This window comes from Zalophus californianus, chromosome 5, assembly GCF_009762305.2.
Source record: "Zalophus californianus isolate mZalCal1 chromosome 5, mZalCal1.pri.v2, whole genome shotgun sequence".
In the NCBI taxonomy this organism is placed as follows: Eukaryota; Metazoa; Chordata; class Mammalia; order Carnivora; family Otariidae; genus Zalophus; species Zalophus californianus.
In genome coordinates, this window is record NC_045599.1 from 16,525,383 (window position 1) to 16,545,685 (window position 20,303).

At 34.5% G+C, this 20,303-nt stretch overlaps 1 pseudogene; it reads left to right on the top strand.

Annotated features, from left to right (window-relative positions):
• The first annotated feature begins 828 nt into the window (after positions 1–828).
• LOC113929869 lies at positions 829–1,664 on the top strand (annotated as a pseudogene).
• Positions 1,665–20,303: the final 18,639 nt, after the last annotated feature.

The window sequence follows — 20,303 nt, forward strand, 5'->3', positions numbered from 1 at the left end:
TACAAGAATACTCAGAAAGTCAATTCAGTGAATCCAGTAATTTCATTAAGGAGTTCTCTACCAAAGAAATTAAACATTTTAAACCTGACAAAATCTGGAGCTTATGGATTTAATGAATTAGATGAAGAATGCACTAGGGAGCTTAAGAAATTGGGCAGATCAGATCAAAGAAAGAATTAGCAATCTGGAAGGTAAGAATTCAGAAATGAGAGCACGAACTAAGATTTTAAAGAAGTCAAGAAACCCTACAAGAGTTATCAGTACTGATGAGAAAAAATGTGTATTTAGAGAAATAGAAGTTGGGAACTTCCCAGACCTGGGGACAATATTAGACATACAAGTTTATGAAACTAACAGAACACCCTATTATATCAATGCAAAAAGACCTTCTCCAGGACTACTATAATCAAACTGTCATCAATGATAAAGACTTTTAGGAACAGCCAAGAAAAAGGAGACTAACTTACAAAAGAACCCCCATTAGACTATGAGCAGGTTTCTCAGCAGAAATGCAGGAGGCAAGGAGAGGAGAATGTCAAAGTACTACAAGATAAAAGATACTTTATCTGGCAAAGTTGTCCTTCAGATATGAAAGGCTTTCCCAGACTAACAAAATAAAGGAGTTCACCATCACTAGACCTGCCTTAAAAGAAATGCTGAAAGCAGTTCCTCAAGCTGAAATGAAAAGACATTAATTTCATTATGCTTTTTGATAAGTCTGGCCAGGGGTTTATAAAAAAAAAAAAAAAAATTGCTCCTCTCCCGCGCAGGCCTAGTAACCAGTTCGGCGCTCGAGTCACCGCGCGCCGGCCGGCTGCAGAAGCAGATATGTCGACTGTCCTGCAGAGCATCGAGCAGCTGTCCAGTCGGGTGGTGCGCGTCCTGGGCTGTAACCCGGGACCCATGACCCTGCAGGGCACCAACACCTACTTGGTAGGGATCGGCACCAGGAGAATCCTCATTGACACTGGAGAACCAGCAATTCCAGAATATAGCAGCTGTTTAAAGCAGGCTCTGACTGAATTTAACGCAAAACTCCAGGAAATCATAGTGACTCATTGGCACCGTGATCATACTGGGGGCATAGGAGATATTTGTAAAAACATCAATAATGACAGTGCATATTGCATTAAAAAAACTCCCACGGAATCCTCCGAGAGAAGAAATTACAGGAGATGGAAAGCAACAGTATGTTTATCTGGAAGATGGAGATGTGATTAAAACTGAAGGTGCCACTCTCAGTTATACACACACCTGGCCACACTGATGATCATATGGCTCTACTTTTAGAAGAGGAGAATGCAATCTTTTCTGGAGATTGCATCCTAGGGGAAGGAACAACTATATTTGAAGACCTCTATGATTATATGAACTCCCTAAAAGAGCTATTGAAACTCAAAGCTGATATATATCCAGGACATGGCCCAGTAATTCATAATGCTGAAGCTAAAATTCTAGAATACATTGCTCACAGCAAATTCTTACATTGTTTCCTGATAATTCTGAAAAATCATTTACAGCAATAGAGCTTGTAAAAAACATTTACAAGAATACTCCTGAGCATTTATATAAAATGGCTGAACATAATGCATTTGAAAAAATTAAAAAAAGGAAAAATATTTAGCAACACAGATCCTGAGAAGAAATGGAAAGCTAATCTTTAGTTTCAGATTAATGAAAGCTTTTGTTGGTTTGTTTTATTGTTAGAGAATGTTATGTTTTCTTACCTATAATTATTTACAGGGAATATAGAGTATGGAACATTAAAAATAATCCTAAATATACTTTAATGTCTTATTCCTTCTAAAATATATATTACATTTTATATGTATAATACAGCTTGCTTATCTAATCTGAGTGTTATAACATTTTACCAAAAATTCAGAATCCAACAGTTTATCCATGTTCAACAGATTTATGGTTACTTTAAAAATAATAAAATTTATATAAGTTAAAAAAAACAAACAAGACATTAATAATAGTAAATGAAAGTACACGTGGTCCCTGAATCACAATGGTGTGAGAGCAATACATAGGCAGTAGAAACTTCACACTCAATTCTGAATTTTAGTCTTTTTCCAGTCTAGTATTTGTGGTATGATCCTCTCCTAATGTTGGGAAGCAGCAATGAGCTGTAACTTCCACTCAGCCCTGCAGTCATGAGGGTAAACAGCCAACACACTTAAAACCACTCTGTACCCATAAAATCACTCAGTTTTCTACTTTCAGTATAGTATTCAATAAACTGCCAGAGATATTCAACACTTTATTAGAAAATAGGCTTTGTGTTAGATGATTTTGCCCAACTGTAGGCTAATCTAACTATTCTGAGCATGTTTAAGCTAAGCTATATTAAGCAATGATGTCTGGTCCATTAACTGTATTAAGTACATTTTCAATTTAGGATCTTTTCAACTTAAAAGGGGGCTGTGTCCCAAGAAGCCTATTTTAAATAGAGGAAGATCTATACACAGTACTCCAGCAAAAGTAAAGAATAAGCAATTTAAATTAGACCGTAATTCTGTAGTAGAATGGTGTGTTAACCACATTACTATAATGTCTTCACAGATTCACCATATAAAATATATAAATTATGACATCAAAAACAAAAGTTGAACAGTATGCGACTGGAAACTGTATAAATGAATGAAGATAAGATCTAGAGTCACACACACAAAAGGGAGACAGAGCAAATCACCATGGAAAACCACCATTCTCCAAGGGAACACAGAAACAGTGGGAATAAGAAACCAAGGAGGTACAAAACAACTAGAAAGCAAACAATAAGATGGCCATAGTAAGTCCTTACATATTAATAATTCCTCTCAGTATAAATGAATTTAATTCACTAATCAAAAGGCAGGTGGCTGAATGGATTAAAAAAAAGGCCCAACTATATATTGCCTTTTAGAAATCCGTTTTATGTATAAAGCACACACAGACTCAATCTGAAGGGATGGAAGATGATATTCTCCAAAAAAGCAGGCATTAGCTCTACTTACATCAGACAAAGTAGATATCAAGACATTATAATAAATGGACCAATGCATCCAAAAGATACCATAATTGTAAATATATTTATTCACAACACTGGAGCACCAAAATCCATAACAAAGTAACAGAGGATTTCAGTACCCCACTGCCCACAATGGATATTGTCCAGTCAGAAAACCAACAAGGAAATAATGGAATTGAACTATCCTTTAAACCAAATTGACTTAACAGCCATATACAGAACATTCCATCCAACAGTAGCAGAACCCACATTCCTATAAAGTGAATACGGAACGTTTTTCAAGACAACATAGGATAGCGCACAAAACACCTGTCAGGAAATTTAAAACAAATCCTACCACCTATCTTTGCAACAACAAAAGGAAAGCTGGATGATATACAAATATGGAGAAACAAAGAATACAGTCCTGAACAACCAATGAGTCAAAGAAAAAGTCAAAAGAAAAAAATTACTTCAAAACAAAAATATAAACACAACTTATGGGATCAGCAAAAGCAGTTCTGAAAGGAAAGTGTATTGTGACAAATGCATGCACTAAGATATTAGAGATCTCAAGTACATAACCTCACTTTATATACCAACTATAAAAAGAACAAATTAGGCCCTAAAGTAGCAGAAAAATGGAAATAATAAGGATCAGAGCATAAATAAATGAAATAGAGAACACACACAGTAACTTGATCCATTCTGGTTTTTCAAGAAGATAAAATTGGCAAACCTTTAGCCAGACTAAGAAGACTCAAATCAGAAATTAAAAAGCAGACATTACAGTTGATACTACAAAAATACATAGCATGTAATTGTTCACAATAGTCTCCTATGGTCCTAACAAATTTGATGACCTAGAAGAAATGAATAAATTTCTTGAAACATAAAAGCTACCAAGACTGCTACCAAGAAATAGAAATTCTGAAGAGACCAGTAACGAGCAAGATTGAATCAGTGGTCTAAAACTTCCCAAAACAGAACATCACAGGATCAGATGCCTTCACTAGTGAATTCTACCAAACATTAAAAGAAAAATTAACACCAATCCATCTCAAACTCTTCCAAAGAATTAAGGATGAGGAAGTACTTACAAGCTCCTTTCATAAAGCCAACATTACCCTGATACCAGGTAAGAGCACTAGAAGAAAACTACTGACCAATATTCCTAGTGAATATAGATGAAAAATTCTGAACAAAATATTAGCAAACCAAATTCAAAAACATATAAGAAGGATTATATACAAGACCAAGTAAAATTTATCCCTTTGTTGCAAGGATATTTCAACATACACAAATTCATGTAATATATTAATAAAATGAAAGATAAAAATCCTAAGATCATTTCAATAGCTACAGAAAAAAATTGGCTGTATACAGTTTTTATTCATTAATTTTAGAGTGAGCAAGCAGGGGGAGGAGCAAAAGGAGAGAGAGAATCCTCAAGAAGACTCCCTGCCAAGCACAGAGCCCAACGTGGGGCTCGATCCCAGGACCCTGAGATCATGACCTGAACAGAAATCCAGAGTCTGTGGCTTAACTGACTGAGGCACCCATGTGCCCCTACATCATCTTTGAATGATAAAAACCATCAGCATATGGGATATAGAAGGAATATACATCAATATAATAAAGGCCATATATAAGACTCCCACAGCTAACATTATACACAATGGAAAAATACGGAAAACTTTACCTCTAAAATCAGGAATAAGACAAGGATGCTCCCTGTCACTACTTTTATTCAGTATAGTACTGGAAGCTCTAGCTAGAGCCACTGAGCAAGACAAACAAAATGCATACAAATCAGGAAGGAGGAATTAAAACTCACTATTTGCAGATGATGTGATTCTGTATATTGAAAACCCAGAAGACTCAACCAAATCAACTGCTGGAACTAAACATACATAAAGCAGTTTTATTTCTATATACTAAGGATGAAACATCTAAAGAAGAAATAAAAACTATTCCATTCACAATAGAATCAAAAACAACAAATACTTAGAAGTAAATTTAACCAAAAAAGTGAAAGATCTATACAATGTATAGTGTTAAGATTTCACTGAAAGAAACCGAAGACACAAAAACACATCCCATGTTCATGGATAGGAAGAACTAATACTGTTACAATATCCATAATACCCACAACCATCTATATAGATTTAACACAATCTGCATCAAAATACCAAGGGCATTCTATTTCTGTAAAAAAAAATCCTAAAATTTGTACAGAAGCCCAGAAGTCCCCAAATAACCAAAACAATCTTGAGGAAAAAGCTGGAGATAACACACTTTCTGATTTCAAACTATACTACAAAGCTACATTATAAAATAGTATGGTACTGGCACAAAAATAGACACACAGACCAAAGAGGCCACAGTTGACCTCCTGCTTATGTGGTGAACTAATACTTGACAAGGAAACCAAGAGCACCCAATGGGGAGTCCACAAACGGTGTTAGGAAAACCAGATAAGCACATGCAGAGCATTGTATTTGGACCCCATCTTACAGCAGTCACAAAAATTGACTGGATATTGATATAATATTTAAACATGAGACCTGGTACTACAAAGCTCCTACAAGAAAATGTAGGGAAGATGTTCCCTGACATTGGTCTTGGCAATAATTTTTTGGATAGTACATAAAACACCAACAATAAAAGCAAAAACTAACAAATGAGACATCAAATAAAAGCTTTTGCACAACCTAAGTACCAAATAAAACAAAAATGCAAGCTACAGAATAGTAGGAAATTTTTGCAAGCCACATATCAGAAAGAGGGTTAATAGACGAAATATATAAAGATCTCATACAATTCAATAACAAAAGAATGCGATTTAAAAAATCGGCATAAGAACTAAAGACATTTTTCCAAAGACTTCCAAATGAACAACAGACACCTGAAAACAGGCTCAACATCACTATCAGGGAAATGCAAATTAAAACCATATTGAGTTGTCACCTCACACCTGTTAGTGTGGTTATCAAGAAGACATGAGATAACAAGTGCTGGTGAGGATGTGGAGAGAAAGGAACTGCTGTACACCATTGGTGGGAATGTCAGTTGGTGCAGCCACTAGAAAAACAGTATGGAGTTTCCTCAGAAACTTAAAAACAGAACTACCATATGATCCAGAATTCCATTTCTGGGTATTTATCTTTCAAAAGAAAATACTAACTTGAAAAGTTAAAAGGACCTCCATGCAGCATTGTTTACGGTAACCAAGACAGAGAAATAACCAAAGTGTCCATCAATAGATGAAGGAATAAAAAAATGTTTATGTGTATTTGTGTATGTGTGTGTGTGTGTGTGTGTATAGGGATATTATTCAGCCATGAGAAGGGAAAACATTCTGCCATGTCCAACAACATAGATGGACCTCAAGCACATTTTTATAAGTGAAATAAGTCAAAGAAAAATAAGCACTGTATGATGTCACTTATATGTGGAATTTTGAAAAGTGAAACTTGTAAAAACAATAAATGGTGGTTACTAGGAGGTGAGGGGTAGAGAGACAGGATACACGTTTATCGTAAAAACTTGGGACAAGTAATAAATAAGCCCAAGAGAGCTAATGCACACTATAATACATATAGGCAACAACAGTATACTCCAATCATCAAACTTTCTAAGAAACTATGACTTAATTATTCCTAATACTAAAAAGAATTATGTGGGAGAGCTACTAATTATCTTTACAATGGTAATCATTACAATATATAAATGTATCAAATTAACATGTTGTATACTTTAAATGTATGCAGTGTTATATGTCTAATGTATTTCAATTAAACACACCCACTTATAAAACAAAAAACAAAAATATAGTAAAAGAGACAAGGGTATTTAAAAGATGCACTATAAAATGTCTAACACAAATTTTGAATCACTAACTAAAGGAACAGAAAAGACCTAAGATATAAAATAAATAGTAAAATAGCAGATGTAAATCCTTTCTTATCAATAATATACACCAAAGTTTGAGATTGGCAGCACCAGTTAAACAAAAACTATGCTGTCTACAAGGTAAACAAATTCTATACTTAGAATCAAAATCACAAAAAAGTTTCAACGGGGAAAAAAGTGCTGTAGTAGGATGGCAGTAAGCAAAATAAGTTTACAGTGTCTAATAATACTAAACAATTACATTTTAACGCAGAAATTGTTACTAGAAACAAAGAAGGGCATTTTATAATAAGATAGTCAAATCAGTAAAAGCAATACTGTATCGTATATTTGGAAGTTGCTGAGAGTAGATCGTAAAAAGTTATCACACACAAAAAAATTGTATAGTGGTGAAGGTTAACTAGACTTATCGAGGTGATCATTATATTGCACACCTAAAACTAATGTCCTGTTAATTATATCTCAGGATTAATACACATTTCAAAAATACTAATGTGAGAGTTAAATACCTCACTTTCAATAAGTTATAGAACAGGTAGTAGGACAGCAGGGAAGTTAAACTCTTGAGCAACACTATAAACAAAGTTGACCTAACATCAACTGAATATTCCACACAAAAGCAGAATATTTTCTAGTGCACATGGAACATTGTTTAGATCAGACACTATGCTGTAACAAAATCCTCAATAAATCCCAAAGAAACAAAAACATACAAGGGATATTCTCTAACCACAATGAAATCAAATTAGAAGTAACGGTAAAAAATTTGAAGACCTATAGATGTAGGGAATGAAATAACATTATTTATAATCAATGAATAAAGACTAAAGCAAAGGGAAATTAGAAAAAAAAAATAACATGAAAAACATAACATATCGAAACTTACCAGATGCAGTGAAATCATTTTTTAGGGGAAAATTTATAGCTATAAATTTATCATTTGAAAAAAGAAATTGAAACTCAATCTAAACCTCTACCTTTAGAAACTAGAGAAAGAAGGAAATAAGATTAGAGGGTAAATTGATAAAACAATAGGGAAGCAGTAACAGAAAAAAATGGTTATTTGATTATATCAGTTATAATGGTTATATATAATATAAATTATACTGATATATTACGTTATATCAGTATAATGGTTATTTGATCAGCAAACTTGACAAAACTTAGATATTCCAAGGAAAACAAGACCCAGATTACTAAAATCAGAAACCAGAAAGACCAACTTTGGACCTTACAGAAATAAAAGGGGTACTAAGGGAGCAGCATAAACAACTTTATGCCAACAAAATGGGTAACTCAGATGAAATGGGTAATTCCAAAAGACACAAATTACCAAGTGTACTCGAACCAAATAATTTGAATAGGGCTAAAAGAAGCTAAAAGATTGAATTACTAATAAAAACCTCGTTAAGCGTCTGCCTTCGGCTCAGGTCATGGTCCCAGGGTCCTGGGATGGAGCCCCACGTTGGGCTCCCTGCTCAGCAGGGAGTCTGCTTCTCCCTCTGACCTCCCCCCTCTCATGCTCTCTCTATCTCATTCTCTCTCTCAAATAAATAAATAAAATCTTTAAAAAAAAAAAAAACCTCATACAAGATCAGATTTAGATGGCTTTAATGGTGAATTCTACCAACTATTTAGTAAAGAATCTATACCAGTTCTTCAAAAGTATTTCCAAAAATCCAAAGAGAAGAGAATACCTCCCAACTCATCAGGTCACTCTCACTCTGGTGCCAAAACCAGACATCCCAAGTAAAGAAAAACATAAATATCCCTTAGGAATTTAGATGCAGAAATGCTCATTAAAACTAGCAGACTGAATTCAGCCACTGGGATTTAGCCCCACAACATGGGGTTGCTTTAACATCTGTAAAACAAAGGATTACTGTAATGATAAAGAATAATAATCACATCATCATCCCTACAAATGCATGATAAAAACCTCAACCAATAGAACTTTCTCAACTCAAAAAAGAACATCGGTAAATAACCCTCAGCTAACGTCATACTTACTAGAGAATAATTGGATGTTTTCCTTCTATAAGGAACAAGGCCATTCTGACCAATTCTATTCAACATTTTACTAGTCAGGACAGTGAGGCAATGTAAATAAATAAATGACATTCAGATTAGATAGAAGCAAAATCGTCTCTGTTTATAGATCACGTGATCCTATATATAAAACATCCTAAGAAATTATCTAAAACACTGATTAGAATAAACGAGTATAACAGTGTGGCAGGATAAGAAATTGATAACATAAATATCAACTGCACTTCTATACACTAGCTGTGAACAATCCAAAAAATGAAATTAAGATAACCATCTCATTTGCAATAGCAGCAATAGTTTGAGATAATTTTAGCAAAAAAAGTGCCCAACTTGTATACTGCACACTATGAAATATTGCATAATATGAAACAAGATCCAAACAAATTAGGAGACATCTCATGTTCATGGACTGGAACATTTGAAAATGATAATACTTCCCAGAAGGGTCTATAGATTCTATGTTTGGATTCTCAAATTGATACAGAAATATTTTCCAAGACAAAAGAGTCTTGGAAAATAAAGTTGGAAAACACGCTTTCTGATTTCACAACTTATTACAAAGCTACAATAATCAAGATAGTGTGGTAGTGAAAGATAGTGATACACATCAATGTAATAAAAGATTTCAGAAATAAACTCGTATTTATCAATGTGCCTAGGAAGTTCAGTGTAGAAGGAATAATCTTTTCAACAAACAGTACTGAAGCAACTGGATATCCACATGCATAGACTGAATTTGGGCCTCTACCTCACACTATACACAAAACAACACTCAAAATAGATCATATGTTTTAAGAACTATCAAGCTCCTTAAAGAAAAAATAGGAATAAATCTTAATGACCTTGTATTATGCCATAATTTTTTAGAGATGACACCAAAAGTACATGCCATGGAAGAAAAAAAGACGCACACCAAAATTTAAAACTTTTGCGCTTCAAAGGATACCAGCAGGAGAATGAAAACAGCCCTTAGAATGGGAGAAAATATTTTCAAATCACATATTTGATAAGGGACTAGTGTCCAGAATATATAAAAATTTTTAAAGTCAGCCATAAAAAGACAAATACTCCGATTATAAAATGAACAAGGGATTTAAGTAGACACTCCTCCAAAGCATGCATACAAATGGTCAGTAAAACACATGAAATGATGCTCAACACTACTGGTCATCAAGAAAATGCAAACTAAATCTACATTGAGATGCCACGTCACACCCACTAGGATGTTTAAAATCAAAAGATGTGATAAGTGGTGATGAGGATGTTCAGAATTTGGACACCGCATATATTGCAAGCTAGCGAGAATGTAAAATGGTACACTTTGTAAAACCTTTTGGCAGGTTCTCAAAGTGTGACACATACATTTACCTTATGACCCAGCAATTCCATCCTAGAAAAGTATATATGCAAGAAAAATGAAAAATGCCCACTTGTACATGAATCTTCATAGAAACATTATTCGTAATACCCTAAAAGTAGAAAGAGCCTAAATGTTCACCTGATGAATGGACAGACAAAATACAGTGTATCCATACAATGGTGACTGTGGGCAGATCCATAGAGATCGGAAGTGATTAGTGACTGCCTGGGCAGGTTCAGAAGGGGGTGAGATGGGAGGTCGGTGGTGTGCGAATGTGGAATGACTGCTAATGTGTACGGGGATTGTTTTCATGGGATGATGAACATGTTCTAAAATTACATTGTAGTAAAGATTGTATAAATCTTTAAATATAAAAATGAATAAAAGAGGCATTTCTTCTCAGTTTAGTAATGAGATTCATCTTTCCTATCTTCAGGCTAGAGATGGTAAACGCTAGCCCAAAGTCACTACATGATGCTTTGTAGTTACCTTATTAATGCACCTCTGCAAATAATCATCTTGTAAGTAAATATTCATTAAATTATCCAGTTTTTATAGCACCCTTGATTGTTCTATTGAATACTCAAATGACACACAATAAGCTGATCTATGAAGGGGAGGGAAGAATAACACAAGATTGTATCCACAGTGTTAGTTCTCAGAAAGGCCTTGCCTGCTTGGTCCTAAGACACAAAAGGGTATTTTCCTGGGTTTGTTTAAACTACATAAGGCAAAGCATATTTATCAATCAGTTTGCAGATTTAATTGTATCACACTTCATTATGATTTATATTGTCTCACATCTATTACTTGGAAGAAATTCTACTAATTTGCTTTCCCCCCCACCAAGGAGGTATATTTAGTACTATGTAAGAATTAGAAAATTCTTTTGTTATGTAATCAGAACTTGATCTTGAACATTATTGCTAGTGTAGCCTATTTAAAGAATATAAAGATATGTTACCTTACCAATACTGATACATGGTATAGACAATAAAGAAATATAGGAAAACCCACACTCCCCGAAAGAGAGATGTGATTTATTAGGATTTAACAATTACTGTTTGTCAACAACAGCCAGAGACATTGTCTACATATCCTATTGAACATCTCTCTTGTGTGGCTATTAGATTATTTTCCCTCTATGGGAATCAAGGTTTTAAATGCCAGATCAGGGCCAAGATTAATTGTCCACAGAGCTATTGACAATTCAAAATATATGACCCTCCCAGTACCCTTAAAAAATTTTGTCTCTTTATAAATCATCTGAAGGGATAAAACTTCCCTGGTTGATTAAATGATAATTCATGAGACATATTCCTGAGCGTAATAATCCCATCCATACTAGCTGGAAAACTCAAAGGGATAATAAAAAATTTGCTCCCCATTTGGGCCAGCAATGTTAATAATAAATTCCATTCCCTCAGAGCATAACAAAAAGGTTTATATTTATTAGCCAAAGCCATTATATTAAAAAAATAGAAAAGCACTGATTTCTTTTGGCCCACAAGTGGGGACATCTATGCCATTGCTAAGACACTTCATGATTTATCTGGAAAACATCACAGGTGTAGTGGAATAATCTGTATCTAAAAGAAAATTCAACCAGGCTAGGTCTAGCAACATACATATTGCTTGCATTGGGAAGATATCAGAGCGTGGTTCTGGAAAGCCTTCAATATCCTTCTTATAATCATTTTAGTTAATACTTTTTGTTTTATAGTTGTCCAGGTATTTCATCCAGAGTACTAAATTCTTCTTTCCATTCATTGTCCTGACAGGTGATTCAGACTTTAGGTCAATCAACATTGAAACTGAAACTGTGACCTAACCAAGTGAAACTTTATCTTCAAATAATTTGGAGGAATGGTGGACATGTGACAACCCTTAAAGGGCTCTCCAGTAGACTGAGCACTGAAAGTAAAAGAAGTTCCCACATTGCCAGGAAGTGGCTGATTGTTTTATAACCATGGTAAAAAGTAGCCATCAGAACCAGTTTTAGCCTGATTAAACAGTAAATGACAGCTTTCTACAGCCTTGGGAACAAGCATTATGAGAACTGGATTTTAACAACTAACCTTATTCCAGTGCATAAACCATTGGAAGTTCTTGCAATCAAAAAAGTCTCCTTACTTCTAATTTTAGCCAATCAAAAAAGAATTCACTCCAGTGAACAGCCACCTTCATGAGCATGTGACCAATGAAGGACTGTGCTCTCAGAAAAGGTCCAGTGCTTGGGGTTTGATGATCTATGGTTATTACCTTAAAATTATTATTTCTAACTTCGAATGTGTGTTTTATAAATGAAGTCCAATGGATCAATGAAGCCTAAGTTAGCCTGGATCCTTGGTTCATGTGCAATCCCATTGCTCAACACCATTCTGTATTCTTAGGGGAAAGGGTTGCTGAGAACCTTCCTACTCCCACTCAGCCACCACTGCCAACCTCTGCTTCCCTAATGAGGGCCTGGAACTGATATGAGGTGGGTCCAAATACCAGGCCTAATCCTGTAAGGCTCTATATTTACTCTCTCGAAGAAAATGTGACATTTTATGGCAAAACAAAAATGCCATGACAGATCACTAGACACATCATGGAAGAAAGGAAAATGGGGTTCTCCCCTTGTTTTTTGGGGGAAAAAAGGGTCTTGCTTTTTTTTTTTTTTTATATTGGGACTTTCAAATTATGGAGCCGGTTCTGTTCCAGTGAACACATTTCTCAATGCCAATCAATCAAGAGCCCCATGCTTCTACAAGTGACATCAACTCACTCATGTCAATGAAAGCCAGCCAATCCCTGACCACTATGCTCCTTAAAGTCCCTGTATAAAATCAGCAGTCTGCTCATCTGGGAGTGATTGTACCTGATAAACATAACTTCTTATTTAAGTTTCCAAAAAAATTCAATTTGGTGCACTTGCTGTTGTGTTATTTATTTCCAATATCGTGTGATGGTCCCCTAATTTGACAGAACCAACATTTGGCTATGTAAGGATATCAGAGATCCGGTATGTCTCTAATTCTTTGGACACTGAAAAGAATGTTTTGAAAGAGAGGGTTGTATTTAGAATTGATAAGACGTGCTAAGAAACAGCATTGATCCTGTTCTCAAAATAAAATTTGCCCTGTATTCCAGGAAAGAACTTCATTGCTGACTAAGAATTGGGCTTTCATAACTTAATCATTTTAGGCTCAGAAGGGAAGCTAAGAAAACTTTCCCAACCTGATTATGCCTATGTAACGGCCAAATAGCAACTGTTTAATAAATATTCAATTGAATATTCCAGGATACATTAATGAATAATTAAACGTTCCTCTCAACTTCTAGCTGAAATCGCATTCAAAATGGAAGCAAATGAAATGCAAAGTCTAGAAAACTGAACATTTTAAATCATAGCACTGTGGTACAAGCAAAATGAAAATGTACTGGAAGTTCCTAAATACATTATGTTGTGAAGCTTCTAGACCAAATAGGAAATATCACAAATGTGCATACATACAAGAAAGCTGAGCAATATGGCTTACTAGAAATTTAAGACAAAGTCAAGAATCAAACACGACTGTGGCCCAAATCTAATGTCTACCTTGTTTTATCTGCTTCAGCTTACTGATTTAGGTGACCAAAAAGGGTCTGGAAATGTATTTTCACATGTATGCTATGCACTGAAAATACTTTATATATAATGGTTTGAGGGAAAATAATAAAGCAAACTTTTACATGATTTTGTATAGAAAGCCAACTCCTATTTACTTATTGACTCCTCCCACACTATGAAGACAAGTAAATTGGTAATATATGTGAAAATTTATTTTGCCCTACCATTAATATAAAAAACATTGAGATATTTATTATACCCAAAGTATGACAAGAATTCATTAGTCTTCACTTTAATTATTAACCAAATTCTCAGTTTGATATAAAATTCAAGAGTCTATCTCCAATAAAACTAGTCAGAATGGTATTAACAACTCTGTGGTGGTATTTTATTGCTATTTCTCATCTAATATTTCCACTAATGAACTTGATTGACTATAAGACATTATGACTGTTGTAAATGCACAGTCTGTTAGTTTAACAGGTTTACAGTCATTGGCATTTCTTTTTCCTAGTAGGGGGAGTGTTTCAGCACATCATAAAGTACAAATAAATGAAACGATGGAATTATAGATTCTTCTGTTGTTTTGCAACTCTTTTGTTTTGCTGCGCTTTGATTTCTTTTATGGTTTAGTGAAATAAACAGAAAAGAAGAAAGTGAGGAAGGGGATTATCAGGTAGCAAAAGGTGAAAGAACCTAAGTCTTTATCACCCTCCTCATTGAATCCAGGCTTCTAGTTTTCAGGGCTTTATATCACTGATCATGTATTAGTATCATTTTATCATACATATGCATATAAGTAGATGTCCTAGCTTTAGGAGTACATTTTAATCTACTCTTCCAAAAATTAACATTCAAAAATAGAAATCTGTAGGACATAGGAGAGAAGTAAATAAATGAATAGGAAAATAACTGACAAGTGATAATGGAAAGGGAACTTTTTACTGCAAAAATAAAAAATAATATGAATGCAGGGCAAACAATCTTTTCATCACATAAAATGGAAATGTTGGGACACCTGGGTGGCTCAGTCAGGTAAGTATCTGCCTTTGGCTCAGGTCATGATCCCAGGGTCCTGGAATCGAGTCCTGCATTGGACTCCTTGCTCTGCAGGGAGTCTGCTTCTCCCTCTGCCTGCTGCTCCCCCTGCTTGTGCTCTCTCTCTCACAAATAAATAAAATCTTTAAAAATAAAAAATAAAAGTATTTCTAATGTAAGAAATGTTTAAAACATTATGCTAAAAAATAATAAATAAATAAATAAAACATTATATCTTCTCTATGTTTCTTTTATTCTAAGGTATAATGTTGATTTGTCTGAAATAAACATGGAGCACTTTTATTCTTTCTCCATGAAATCAAACAAAATAGGCACCTGAGCAATTATGTCTGGTGAAGGAGAGTACTTTCCAAGATAATTATGTACATCACGAATGATGAAAATATACAAATCACTGACTTTAGGACAATTAAAATTTCTCAATGTGAGTTTTAAAAATTTATACTTTACACAGAAAGACAGAAAATACAGGGAACCCTTCCCATGAATTTCCATATGCTTGAAAATAAGAAATATGGTTACTAATAAACCTCGGGTAAAACAAAGTATCACAATGGAAAGTATAAAATAATTAGTATAAAATAATTTAAAATGAATGAAAAATGCCACATAAAGAAAATGTATAGGATGAAGTTGTACTTAAGAAAAATGAACATATTAGAAGAAAAAAGGCTAAAAACATAGAATGGAAGGTATCAGACAGGCCTGAAATTGATTCTGTGTAAAAACTAATAAAAATGACAAACACCAGTGAGATTGATCAAAAGAAACAGCACAAATAATCAAAAACAATAGTTAGAAAGGGGAGAAGACTATGGATGCTACAGGCATTGAAAGATCATAAGAAGATATTGTAGTATTTATGGCAATGGTTCTAAAAATATAGATGACATGACAAAATTCCTAGAAAAATACAAACTACCAACACCCACAGAAGAAACAGAAACTCAGCATAGCTCTACAGTGATTAAAGAAATTAAATCAATAATTGCTTTACTTCACACAAAGTAAACATGGTATCACAAGTGATTTTTACCTAACTTATAACAAGTACATCACAAAATAATAGGACACATCTCAAAGTCAATGAATGCCTAAAACACCACACATTAACTTTATCCTGGTAAATTCCAGTTCTGTTGAGTTCTCTTATCAGTATCCCATAGATGTCATTATCCATACGGGAACAGTGGTTATTTAAGCCAGGAAGAGAGATGTGGGAAATACTACTTGCCTATTTCCATGATGTTATCAGTACCCAATCTGATGAGCAAAAATTGTGTGCCCCTGTCCTAGACAACTAGCATCCTACTATGTTCTCAGTGCACCCACTCTTTCCAAGATTATCAATATTTTCACCTTCCAACCCTCTTCTTCAAATAAACCTTTTGACATGGTAAGACCCTGACAGTAAGGAGAAACTCTGGATGAGATAGCACGAAATTGCTTAAATTGAGCTTCAAAATTCTGGAGAAAAATAATTTAAAAACTGAGTGTTATACTAAAAAATAAATATTTTATCTTTTACTGCAAAAAATTGTGATGCCATTTTTTAGTATGTTACTGAGAGTATTACTTGTAATTTAAAATGGGGTTTTATTGGGGCACCTGGGTGGCTCAGTTGGTTAAGCATCTGCCTTCAGCTCAGGTCATGATCCTGGAGTCCTGGGATCAAGCCCCAAGCTGGGCTCCCTGCTCACTGGGGAGCCTGCTTCTCCCTCTCCCTCTGCTGCTTCCCCTGTCTGTGTGCTCTCTCTCTCTCTCTGTCAAATAAATAAAATCTTAAAAAAAAAAATAAAATGGGGTTTTTTAAACACCAATGTAATCTCTTATTATTTGTAAATGACGGTTATCACTAGAGTACAGGCCCTCTCACCCATTAAAAAAATGCTTCTCTATAAGTGAAAAAAAATGTTTATCTTGATCCTCTAAGTAACTTCAGAAAATCATCTAGGTAGAAAAATTTGTAGAGAAAAATTCTCAAAATGCTTGGACTTACACCTGAGTGGTTTATCCTACCTTCACATTGAGGAAAAAATTTAAAAAAAAAGTTCAGCTTAGCTATGAATCAACTTCAACAGGGTAAATGGGCTAGCATTACCATTGCAGGCTTAACAAAACTACTTGAGACCAGCAACCAAAGCTGAGAAAAGATGGACCAGTTTCAGTACACCATATTACCTATGCCATACATGATATTCTATGAGATAGCATTTTTCACCTCCAAGAACTAGTTTGCTGGAAAAGTATAAAGAGAATAACCAGCATGAGAGTGGGGCAGCCGGAAATGATGTTGATGAGTGTGGAATTCTTTCAGGTTAGTAATAGATTTCCATGTTTTCCCGGCCAATAGGGAGTGCCAGGGGCCATGACCAGAGAGCAATCCCAGATATTTTAAACAACCAAGAGACAGAAATCAAGGGATAACACCAATGAAAGTCACTATTGCAATGAAAGAGAAAAAAAGAAAAAAAATCAATATAAGAACTGGTTCTCTGAAAATACAAAATTGATAGACCTGTAGCAAGACTGATCAAAAAACAGATAGAACTTAACTAAGAAATGAAAGAGAAGTTACAACCAATACTACATAAATCAAAGAATTATAACAGATTACTATGAAAAATTATATGCTAACAGATTGGACAACCTAGAAGAGATAAATACCTAGAAAGATACCATATTCCAAGACTGAACGAGGAAGGCATAGAAACTCCAAACAGACTGATTACAAGCAATAAGTAGAATCAGTAATAAAAAACCTCCCAGCAAATAAACTTCCAGGATGATATAGTTTCTCAGGTATATTGTACTGAACATTTACAGAAGAGTTTATACCAGTTTTGCTCAATGATTCCAAAAAACTATAAAAGAAGAAATGCTTATAAATTCAATCTATGAAGCCAGCATTACCCTGATACCAAAACTATACAAACACATTACAAGAAAAGGAAGGAAGGAAGGAAGGAAGGAAGGAAAGGGAAAGGAAAGGAGGGAAGGAGGGAAGGAGGGAGGGAGGGAGGAAGGAAGGAAGAGAAGAGAGATGGGGGAAGGGAGAGAGAGAGAGAGAAAGGGAAAGAAGAAAGGAAGGAAGGAAGAAGGAAGGAAGGAAGAAAGAGAAGGAAAGGAAAGGAAAGGAAAGGAAAAAGGAAAGGAAATGACCGGTCAATGTCCCTGATGAACCCAAATGAAAAAAAAGGTAAACAAAATATTAGCAAACCAAATTCAACCAAATAAATAAGGATCATTCACCACTATCAAGTGGGATTTATTCTAGAGATTTAAGTATGTCTCAGTTTTCAGAAATCAACATGTTACACCACATTAACAAAATAAAGATAAGAATCAATGTATCATCTCAATAGATAAAGAATAACGTCTAACATAATTCAACATCTTTTCATGATAAAAACTCTCAACAAAGTGGGTGTAGAGGGAATATACCTCAACATAATAAAGACCATATAAGGCAAACCCACAGCTAACATCATGCTAAATGGCGAAAAGCTCAAAACTTTTTCTCTATGATAAGGAGTAAGACAAGGATGTCCAGTCTCACCACTTTTATTTACCATAGTGCTGGAAGTGCTAGCCATAGCAATAAGAAAAGACAAAGAAGTAAAAGAAATCCATATTGGTAAGTAAAAAATAAAACTGTCACTATTTGCAGAAGACAGAATACTATACACAGAAAACTCTGAAGATTCCACCAAAAAAAAAAAAACCTATTAGAAAATATAATTTCAGTAAAGTTGCAGGATACAAATTTAATATATAAAAATCTGTTGAATTTCTATACTAACAATGAACCAGAAGAGAAATTAAGAAAATCCCATTTACATTAATAACAAAAACAATAAAATACCTAGGAATAAATTTAACAAGGAGGTGAATGACTATACTCTGAAAACTATAGACACTGATGAGAGAAACTTAAGATGATACTAGTAAGTAGAAATACATACCATGTTGATGGACTAGAAGAATCAATACTGTTAAAATGGCTATACTACCCAAAGCAATCTACAGATTCAGGATGATCCCTATCAAAATGCCAATGGTATTTTTCACAGAGCTACAACAAATAATCCTAAAATTTGTAGGCAACCACAAAGGACCTCTAACGCCAAAGTAATCTAGAGAAAGAACAAAGCTGGATGTATCACAATCCCAAAATTAAAACTATACTACAAACCTAGAGTAATCAAAACAGTTATGTTACTGGCACAAAAACAGACAAATAGATCAGTGGAAAAGAATAGAGAGCCTGGAAGTAAACCCATGCTGATATGGTCTATCTATGACAAAGGAGACAAGAATATATAATGGGAAAAAAGGTCTCTTCCATAAATGGTGTTGGGAACACTAAACACCAACATGCAAGAGAATGAAACCGGAGTGCTTTCTCATACCATATATAGAAATAAACTCAAAATGGATTAAAGACCTAAATGTGAGACCTGTAACCATAAAAGTCCTAGAAGATAACATAGGCAGTAAAATCTTGGACATCAATCTTAGCAATATTGTTTTGGATCTGTCTCCTCAGGCAAGGGCAACAAAAGCAAAAATAAACTTTTGGGACTACATGAAATTAAAAAGCTTTTGCACAACTAAGGAAGACTGTCAACAGAAATGCAACCTTCTGAATGGGAGCAAATAATGTAACTGATAAGGGATTAACATCCAAAATGTATAAAATAATTCATACAACCTGACACCAAAAAAAGCAATCTGACTAAAAACAACAGAGAACCTGGATAGACTTTTTTTTCCCAAAGACGACATATAGATGGTCAACAGATACATGAAAAGATGCTCAGCCCCACTAATCATCAAGGAAATGCAAACTAAAACCACAATGAGATACGACCTCACAACAGTCAGACTGACTAGTATCATAAAGACAAGAAATAACAACTATTAGTGAGGATGAAGAATAAAGGTAACTCTCATGGACTGTTGATGGGAATGTAGATTGGTGCAGCCACTATATAAAACAGTATGGATGTTTCTCAAAAATTAAAAAATAGCACTACTATAAAATGTGTGGGTTCCAGTTCTGAATACTTCCACAAAGAAAATGAAAACACTAACTCAAAAAGATATATGCACTTCTATGTTTAATGCAGCATTCTTTACAGTAGCCTAGATATAGACACAACCTACGTACCCATCAAGAGATGAACAGACACAGAAGATGTGGTGTGTATATACATGCCCATGAAATATTACTTAGCCATAATGAAGAATAAGATCTTGCCATTTGTGACAACATGAATGGATTCTAAAGGGTATAATTTAAGTGAAAGAAGTAAAAAAAGACAAAC